This window comes from Bos indicus, chromosome 10 (assembly GCF_029378745.1).
Source record: "Bos indicus isolate NIAB-ARS_2022 breed Sahiwal x Tharparkar chromosome 10, NIAB-ARS_B.indTharparkar_mat_pri_1.0, whole genome shotgun sequence".
Taxonomy (NCBI): Eukaryota; Metazoa; Chordata; class Mammalia; order Artiodactyla; family Bovidae; genus Bos; species Bos indicus.
In genome coordinates, this window is record NC_091769.1 from 369,512 (window position 1) to 380,062 (window position 10,551).

General features: G+C 42.0%; 1 long non-coding RNA gene across 1 annotated transcript; it reads right to left on the reverse strand.

The window, feature by feature from the left end:
* Positions 1-352: 352 nt before the first annotated feature.
* LOC139185126 (uncharacterized) lies at positions 353-8,598 on the reverse strand. Its single transcript, XR_011568669.1, has 3 exons — positions 8,344-8,598; positions 734-794; positions 353-613 (listed from the first exon to the last, which is right to left on the reverse strand). It is a non-coding gene; the product is annotated as an uncharacterized lncRNA (long non-coding RNA).
* Positions 8,599-10,551: the final 1,953 nt, after the last annotated feature.

The window sequence follows — 10,551 nt, forward strand, 5'->3', positions numbered from 1 at the left end:
AATAATTCTTCTCGTATTCATAAATAGAGTTCCTTGTCTGACATACCCCCACTATTTCTGTTGTGTTTGTATAATAATCTGTCTCATCCTGACCCTCATTCCATTTCATATTCATCTTGTCCTTCTTAAATGAATTCTTCCCCTTCATCCCCCTCCCCATCTTCATATTCATCTAGCTCTTCTTCCTAATTGATTTGTAATTTCTTTCTTTCATAATGGCATACTTAGTATGCCAACATTTATAAATCTGAGTCATGCATATATATTGCTCTTATTATCACAACATTTTGTATCATGACTTTGAAGGGTTCCATTTCTGTGGTAGGATCCTTTCTGTCATATAAGGGGACATGACATGCAAATGGCATGTGAAAAAGTACAGGGGAAAAAGAGTTACAAACAAAACAACTTGCCTTTGTGAGACCAAGGCCTGCGAGAGACTTGAGAGGTTGTGGAAGAGGCTCAGGCGATGGGAAGGCAGGATGAGAGAAGCCCTGGACTCCAGGTGATGGTTCGGGAATGGTTTCAACCACATCTTCAATTTCCCTATCAGAATTATTGTCCTCAGAGAACGTTGTACTCTCTGGTCTCACAATGCCACATTTTGCTTCTACTACAGTGAAAACAAGGGCGAGTACATGAGAACATCTGTAATTTCAAATCAGTGAATAATTGAATTGAATTTCAAATCAGTGAATAATTGTCACCAAGAGGACAGTCTTAGATAACTTACTGTTTCTCTTGGATTGCTGAGAAGCATTCATTAGCTTCATTAAGTTTGGTTTCAGGACATTCTGGAGAAGAAAATAAGAACTTTAAGAATAATAAGAGTAAAATTTAATAAAATAATTATAACATCCCCCATTACTCTATGATCTAACACAAAGAGCACAGGCTCTGGAGTCATTCAGATGTGGATTCAAATCCCAGTTCTGCCACTGACTAACCTTCTCATGGGGTAAGGATTATGACAGATGACATAGGAAGCCCCAGATGTTCCTCTCCTTACCCCTAATATACTGCTATACAAAGGCTATGACACCTACTAGATTACTTTCTCTACCAAAATGTTCTAGAATAAAAATTTATCCCCAATACTTTAGAGTACTATGTCTGAAAAACTAAGCTGTTTAAATTAGTTGCTATGTTTTGAAATTTGCTTGCATGATTTCTATATGTATGAATTATCACTTGCAAAGGGAAATATGAAAGTTTAGTTTTTAGCAGAACCTTATTTAGATGGGTTAGAACTGCAAACAGGAAAAGTTATTTCTATTCTGTTTGTCAAAGAGCTAAAGACAAATGATTTTTTAAATTCAACTCATTCTAAGAAAGAGGGAAAACAACAAGAGTAAACATGTAGGGCAATGATCATGAATGAAAGCCACAACACTCTAAACAGAAAGCCATAAGCAAACATGCTAACAATACAGGCAGAGAGAGATGGACTCAAAGAACAGACACTGAAGAAATGTATTCTGCAAGGAAAAATTAGATTAACAGTAAATATTAAAAATGACAAAAGGTAGGGGAGGTAAAAGAAAGGAAAAAGTGAGACATGCCTAGTGAAGTACAAACTTAAAAAAAAAAAAGAAAAGCATAAGTATAATGAGGTATGTGGAAAAACATATATATTTAGAATTTATATACAATAAATCAGTAATATATCAGTATTGTTAAGGATACACTATGAACAAAGCCTGTGCTTTACATGTTTTTATTAATACATAAATTATATATCTACACTATTCAAGTTTTATGAAAATATCAACACAAATTATATATAAAACATATATTTAAAACAGAGCCTTTTGAAAAAAAAAACAGAGCCTTTTGTTCATTTTATATCCCTAATAATAGTGATTTATATTACTTTAAAACTGTTTATAAATAATACTGTAATAAAGAGTTTAATTTTGCCACTATAAAAAAAGTCATTCAATTAGCCACACGTGGTCATCTATCACTACCTGAATGTTGTCAAGTATTATATTAGAGAGAGAGGAATTGATAAAGAGATATTCCTAACATTTCATTGGGAACAAGGACTGGTAGTCAGAATTCTAAGAGAATATGTTTGAAAAAAAAATTAATGGAATACAAGATGGAGCCTAAAAGCTATGGGGTGGGAGAAGTATTGGGTTGGCTAAAAAGTTTGTTTGGGTTTTTCCATAAGATATTACATAAAAACATGAATGCACTTGTTGGCTAACCCAATATATGGGAACTCTCTGCACTGTCTACTCAATTTTGCTGTGAACCTAAAAGTGCTCTAAAAAATAAAGTCTATTATTTTTTTTTAAGAAATCAGAAACAATGGTTGGATAAAATACTGAAACATGCTATAACACTTAGGACCCTTGAGAACATTATACCAAGTGAAAGAAGCCAGTCATAAAAACCACATATAGTATGATTTCATGTGTATGAAATGTCTAGAAGAGGCAAATCTATAGAGACAGAAAATAAATTAGTGGTTGACCTGGGCTAATGGGGGTGGGGTGTCTGAATGAAACGGGGAATGACTGCTAATGTGGGATTCTTTTGAGATGATGAAAATGTTCTGAAAGTTGTTGTGGCCATGGTTGCACAACCCTGTGAATATACTAAAAACCAGTGAATTTAATTACATATTAAATGGGTGAATTGATGGTATGTGAATTGTATCTCAATAAAACTGTCATTATCTTAAGTAAAGCCACAATTTTTATAAAGTAACTGGTTAGAACCCATAGCATGCATACTTTAAACATTAGAATGCTGAAGAATACTGAAGAAGTCTCTAGACTTCTAGAGTTAGAAGATGGACTTCTCATAGTGATAATTCAGCAGGAAGGCATGTCATAAATATCCACATGCCTAACAACAGAGCCTCAAAACAAACAAAGCAAGAACTGAAGGAACCAAAGCTAGAAACAGATGGAAATTTTAAACACCAGTTTCTTAACAGGTAATAGAAGTAGATCCAAAGTAGGGGGGGCGGGGATATAAATAATGTACACAATACCATCAACCACCTTGTCTAAAATAAATATGTTGAGGATTGACACATGTACACTACTGATGTATAAAAGAGATAACTAATGAGAACGTATTATATAGCTCAGGGAACTCTATCCAATGCTCTGTGGTGACTTAAGTCGGAAAAGAAATCTAAAAAAGAGGGGATATATGTATACATATAACTGATCCACTTTGCTGTACAGCAGAAACTAAAGTAAGATTGCAAAGCAACTCTACTCCAATAAAAATTAATTTTAAAATACGCTGAGTATAACAAGCAGTGGTTAAGCATTCACTTCATAATAATTTTTTGTCTCCTTGGAACCTCTAAGGATCTTTCAGTGGTCTGAAATCTCTCTTTAAGATTTACTATTATCTTCTTTACTCTTATTATTTACATATTTACTCTGGGCTGTGCCAGGTCTCCGCGGCTGCACATGAGCCTTCTCTGACTGCGGCAAGTGGGGGCCACTCTCTGGTTGCAGTGTGTGGGCTTCTCGGTGCGGGGGGCTTCTCTGGCTGTGCAGCACTGGCTCTAGGATGCGTGGGCTTCAGACGCTGCGGCCTGCAGGCTCTAGAGCGCAGGCTCTAGAGCTCAGGCTCAGAGGTTGTGGTACACGGGCTTCATTGCCCTGCAGCATATGGAATATTCCTGGACCAGGGATGGAACCTGTGTCATAGGCAGATTCTTAACCACTAGATGAACCATCAAGTCAGTGTTCTTAAAGGAGGTGACCAAAGTAATTTGCACAGATGCCTTTTTCCTTCTTAACATCCTTTCCAAACATGAAGACTTATTCAAAACCATCCCATTTTCCCCAAGACAGTCCCTGTATTCTTTCCTCTTAGATGTTTTAATTCTCTACTCCCTGGAACCCAGATGGTTTTGACAAGAAGCCCTGCTCCCCTGCAGAAATGTGCTGGGGGCCAATCACAAGCCGTCAGCCAGAGATAGATAGCATCCAGGCGGGTGGGTTAGGGTTAAGGAAATGGGCCTGGTCTGCACCCCCGTTTCATCACACAGCAGTGGCACCTGGCAGGCACTTGTTCATTTCCTATCAGCAAGCCCCAAAGGCGAGGCACGAGCTGGAGCCTCCTGCTTTTCCCAGGAGGTGGTTTCACTGCCAATGCATTGTGATGCTATCCAGGGTCTTAGGTTCCCTAGCACGGTTGCTTTTCAGCAGTTACCTGCCAGCTTCTGACTCATGAGACCTGTACAACCTCCTTCAACAGATTGTGCTTAGTCACTCAGTTATGTCCGACTCTTTGTGACCCCATGGACTCTAGCCCGCCAGGCTCCTCTGTCCATGGGGATTCTCCAGGCAAGAATACTGGAGTTTGTTGCCATAACTTTCTCCAGGGGATTTTCCCAACCCAAGGATCAAACCCAGGTCTCCTGCACTGAAGGCAGATTCTTTACGTTTGAGGCACCAGGGACTATCATATAATGACCCACATAAGACCTGAAAGGACAGGCCTGTGTTGGGGTGTCAGCACATCACACGGCCTTCCTTCACATAGAAGAGGCCATGTCAGGGGCCCGTGCTTCTCCATCCTAAAGCTCAAGGGTCCCATAGCATGTCATTTCCCTCAAATCACTTGCAGGTGGTAACAGCACACTCTGTAGCTTTAGGACCAAGCTAGGATGGCAGTGTGCATGTGTGCTAAGTCACTTCAGTTGTGTCTGACTCTTTGTGACCCCAGGGACTGTAGCCTGCCAGGGTCCTCTGTCCATGGGATTCTCCAGACAAGAATACTGGAGTAGGTTGCCATTCCCTTCTCCAGGGGATCTTCCTGATCCAGGGATTGAAGCTGGGTCTCTTATGTTTCCTGCCTTGGCAAGCAGGTTCTTTACCACCAGCACCACCTGGGAAGCCCAAGGATAGCAGGGGGAACATTAAAAGAGAGAAGGTGCCTGGTGTGGTTATGTATACCATGGGAGGGTGTCAGAGACAACTTCTTTTTAAAAAGGAAGAAAAGCAAGTTGCAAAACTGTGTTCTTTCATCCAAGAAATATTTACTGAGGGAATTCCCTGGCAGTCTAGTGGTTAGGACTCCATGCTTTCACTGCTGAGGGCCTGGGTTCAATCTCTGGTCAGGGAACTAAGATCCCACAAGCCATGCAGCAAGGTAAAAAAAAAATATATATATATATATATATATATATATATATAGATTTACTGAGCATGCACCATTCTAGGCACTTAGGACATTGCAACCAACGAAACAGACAAACCTGGCAAATAAGCAAACCCTGTCTTAAACGGTGATAAGTAACATGAGAGAAACAGAGCAGGAGGAGGCGGGGTATCATCGACTCACAGCCTTAAATGGGGCAGATGAGGAAGGCCTTCCTGAGAAGGGGACATTTCTGCGTGTCTGAAGGTAGTGTATCTTGGTCTGCATACATATGCCTGGTGCTTCCCTGGTGGTTCAGTGGTTAAGATCTACCTTGCAATGCAGAGAACAAAGGTTCAATTCCTGGTTGGGGAAATAAGATCCCACATGCCATGGAGCAACTAAGCCAACAAGCTGCAACTAGAGTCCACAACGAAGATCCCTCGTGTGGAAACTAGGACCCGACATAACCAAATAGATAAATAAATACTAAATATTTTTGAAAAGCCAGCCTGGCCTCAAATGATTTCAAGAGGTCCCTAAACCCCCGAGTATTCCCCTGCCTTCTTCTAAAGCCTGAAACTTCTTTAATGAGGGGGAAAAGAAACCTATTTAATTCCATTTAATTCTATTAAATTCCTATTTAATTCTGTACTATCAAAGAGAAATATCTGATGATTTTGGAAAAGCTGGTGCACAGTGCTCCCATGTTACCAGGTGACTGTGGAAGCATACGGTTGATGTCTGGACTTTGCTCCATCACAAGGGAAGGGGAGCACACATTTCAAGAAGATAGGTGGGTCACTGAGTCAGAAGGAGCAAAGGCGGCTATCAGACGGCACTCATCCTGGCTCAGCTGCCTCTGCCTGTTTGGCGCAGGACACGGCAGCTGTCTGCCGTGTGGTGTACATGTTGTGTGACTGAAACCAGGCAATTCCCGTACACTAACCATGATGGTCACACAAGGAAATTTAGCAGTGACCGGGCACCCTGGACACTCACTGATCAGCCACGCTACGCTGAATCCTCACCTTCTGTACCATCTGCATTAAAGCGAGAAGGGAGCTCTCTAGAAGACCCACTTTGAAAGAAAGGCTAAAGGAAATTCTTCAGATTCAAAGAGAATAATAATACCAGAGGGAAACAAATTTCAAGAATAAAGGAAGAGCAATAGAAATGGCAAATAACTATGTAAAGATGAGTCTTATGGTTTTTTGGTCTGTGCCATCCAACGTGTGGGATCTTAGTTCCCTGACCAGGGGTGGAATCCTTGCCCACTGCAGTGGGAGCTCCTAGTCTTAATCACTGGACTGCCAGGGAGTCCCTAATTTTAAAGAAGTGGCCAAAGCAGTCAGCTTTTTATACTTCTTATTTAAGAAATATCTATTTTTATGTATTTATGTAGCTGTGCCAGGTCTTAGTTGTGGCACTTGGGACCTTCCATCTTCATTGCAGCACGTGGGATCTAGTTCCCCGACCAGGGATCAAACCCAGGCCCCGTGCACTGGGAGCACAGAGTCCTAGCCGCTGGACCACCAGGGAAGTCCCGAGACTATTCTGTATGTATATATGATGTATATATGTATGACAGCAGAAAGCAAAATTTCTAACACTGTCTGAAGCAGTTTTTGATGCACGAAGATGTAGCACTAAGTGGTAGTGTGGCTTCTGTGTTCACCTTGACGTGGCACAATCTTATTTCCAAGCAGACAGAGAAAAGCTAAATATGAATACTATAATCTCCAGAGCAACCACTAAAATACAGAGATACATAGGGGAAAACATCAATATTGAACACTAAGAATATAATCATCAATACAGTCGATAATAATGTAGGCAAATATAGTCAGTAATAAAGTAATACCTTTCATGGTGACAGATGGTAACTAGATTTACGGCGATCATTTTGAAATGTATAGAAATGTCAAATCACTATGCTGTGCACCGGGGAACTAACAGAGTGCTGTAGTCTTTACTGGAGGTACGCAGAGGGGTGTTGGGACGGGAATTGGAAGAATCTGGTCAAAGGGTACAAACTTCCAGAGCACCACCCAGCCGGGTCAGGCAGCCGGCCGGGGAGACCCGGCCCTCCCGGCCTCTGCACCCAGACCCAGATCTAGAAGGAGCCCCAGGGCCGAAACACCCTCTGCGCGCCCGCCACCGGCCCACTGGAGCCGCGAGCCCGAAACACCGAGGGGCACCCGGTGAGCCCGGCTCCCGCCGCCAGCCCGCCGGCCTGTGTCCAGGTGCTTCCTCCCGTCCACAGGCTCGCAAGAGACATGCGCTCCTGCAGGCGATCCAAGCGCTCCAGAAGGGCACGCGCCTGCTGCCAAGAAAGACCCCCTTCAGCCGCCTGCAACTCTCTCATCCAACCAGCCTCCCGTCCCTTCCCCTGCCCCGAGAAACTGTCTCCTCCTCTCGCACCGCCGAGACCAGGAGAGCTGTGCCCGCTGTCTCTAAGCTCCCTGGAGCTGACATCAGCCACCAATTAGGTCCCAAGAGTAAAAGCCAGGAAAGAAGAACAGATGTGAAGATTCACAGAGACTCGCGGAGAGAGTCTATCTTCTCCTGAGTCTCCTTTTCCTCTCCACTCCTCCCCCCATCCCCACTCCTTCACCAGCAAGAGAAATACGTGTTAAATTCACTCATGGTGTGGACTTCAGTTGGCAAACCCAGGCCCTGTTGGCCCTGCAAGAGGCAACAGAAACGTTTCTAGTTCGTCTCTTCGAGGATGCCGGTCTCCTCTCCTTACACGCCAGCCGCGTCACGCTCTCCTCAAAGGAATCTCAGCTGGCCCAGAGGATCAGAGGCATTCAAGGGCACCGCTGGGCTCCGGGCACCCGCCTGTGTCTCTGGTGGATACCAGAGCCCCTGCCCATGGCTAGGACCAGATCCATGGGGTACAAGGTGTTGCTTGCACTTGCTGTCTCTGAGCAGAGTGTGTGAGTTGCTTTCCTAGTTAGTTTTTTTGAGAAGGAGAAGACTGCATGGCTTTCCTCTGTACCAGAGGTAAAATATGAGAGAATCAAGGTATTCCAGAAATCCTGAGAATAATTTTCAGATGAAGATACTCTAAGGTTGACTTCGCTTTTCAAATTATTCATATGACTGTTTGATGATTTGGAAAACATCAGATTTTCTAGGTTATAGGAGAAAATGACATTTACTGATTATTTTAAATCCTCTTGTACCATTTAAATGTTTTACCATATGTATATTTACTTTTATTTAAAACATGATGGAACAAATAAGAGAAGACCACTCCAGTCAGGTGCATGGAAGAGCCTGGTGCATCCAGGATACAAATATCTGTCCCTCAGATTGACTTCATCATTAGTGGCAGAAGCAAGTTCCTGTGTGCACTGTGCCTGTCAACAGATCAAAAATTCAATTGAGATGAAAACAGAAAATTGTTAAGGTCTGATGTTTTACCACACAATTGCACTTATCTCACACACTAGTAAAGTAATGCTCAGAATTCTCCAAGCCAGGCTTCAGCAATATATGAACCGTGAACTTTCTGATGTTCAAGCTGGTTTTAGAAAAGGCAGAGGAACCAGAGATCAAATTGCCAACATCCGCTGGATCATGGAAAAAGCAAGTGAGTTCCAGAAAAACATCTATTTCTGCTTTATTGACTATACCAAAGCCTTTGACTGTGTGGATCACAATAAACTGTGGAAAATTCTGAAAGAGATGGGAATGCCAGACCACCTGATCTGCTTCTTGAGAAATTTGTATGCAGATCAGAAAGCAACAGTTACAACTGGTGATGGAACAACAGACTGGTTCCAAATAGGAAAAGGAGTACATCAAGGCTGTATATTGTCACCCTGTTTATTTAACTTATATGCAGAGTACATCATGAGAAACTGGAAGAAACACAAGCTGGAATCAAGATTGCTGGGAGAAATATCAATAACCTCAGATACGCAGATGACACCACCCTTATGGTAGAAAGTGAAGAGGAACTAAAAAGCCTCTTGATAAAAGTGAAAGCAGAGAGCGAAAAAGTTGGCTTAAAGCTCAACATTCAGAAAACGAAGATCATGGCATCCAGTCCCATCACTTCATGGGAAATAGATGAGGAAACAGTGGAAACAGTGTCAGACTTTATTTTTATGGGCTCCAAAATCACTGCAGATGGTGACTGCAGCCATGAAATTAAAAGACACTTAGTCCTAGGAAGGAAAGTTATGACCAACCTAGATAGCATATTCAAAAGCAGAGACATTACTTTGCCAACAAAGGTCCGTCTAGTCAAGGCTATGGTTTTTCCTGTGGTCATGTATGGATGTGAGAGTTGGACTGTGAAGAAAGCTGAGCACCGAAAAATTGATGCTTTTGAACTGTGGTGTTGGAGAAGACTCTTGAGAGTCCCTTGGACTGCAAGGCGATCCAGCCAGTCCATTCTGAAGGAGATCAGCCCTGGGTGTTCTTTGGAAGGAATGATGCTAAAGCTGAAACTCCAGTACTTTGGCCACCTCATGCGAAGAGTTGACTCATTGGAAAAGACTCTGATGCTGGGAGGGATTGGGGGCAGGAGGAGAAGGGGACGACGGAGGATGAGATGGCTGGATGGCATCACTGACTTGATGGACGTGAGTCTGGGTGAACTCTGGGAGTTGGTGATGGACAGGGAGGCCTGGCGTGCTGCGATTCATGGGGTTGCAAAGAGTCGAACACAACTGAGCAACTGATCTGATCTGATCTGATGTTTTACCTCCTTCTGGTAAACTCCTACCAAAGCCGTTCAGAAATTCCAACTTGTAAAATTTGATTCTTTTATTTGCAAACAATAGGTGTATCATAATTCATACTTCAGAATTCTTCATTCCAGGATTTTAAAGAGCCTTTTCAATGTTTTTACAGGTATTTTTATAACTTCCTTGTGGAGAGATAATAAAAATAACTCTTAATGAAAAAAAATTTGAAGCAAACTTACTGTTATACAGAGATTATACTGTGTTCTTTGTGTGTTAGTGCTAATTTCTTCATTTGGTCCCTGTTTTCCAAGAGCCACAATTTAAACAACAGAATTGAGGGCTGTATTTTTGTCTCCAAAGGAGTGGAGTGTGAGCTGATAAAATCCTTGCCCTTCTTTTGTAACTGAAAGCAGTTTAAGAGACTTCCGGGGAAATAGGAAGTGCCACCAGAAGACTTTTGATATTGTGTGTGATGAAAATGATTAGTGAGGGTGGATATTAATAATGGTGCAGTCAGCCAACTGAATTCAAACTAAATGGAAGGACCAAGTTCTGTTGTTTAATACATTTTAACCCTTTGGAAAAACCTTTTCCTGTTCTACATCAACTCATTTTTATGTAAACACTGGAATAAACCTTATCTATGAATACATTTTTTTAAAAAAAGGTACAACCTTATAGTTGTAAGATAAATAAAATAAGTACTAGGGATATAATCTACAAC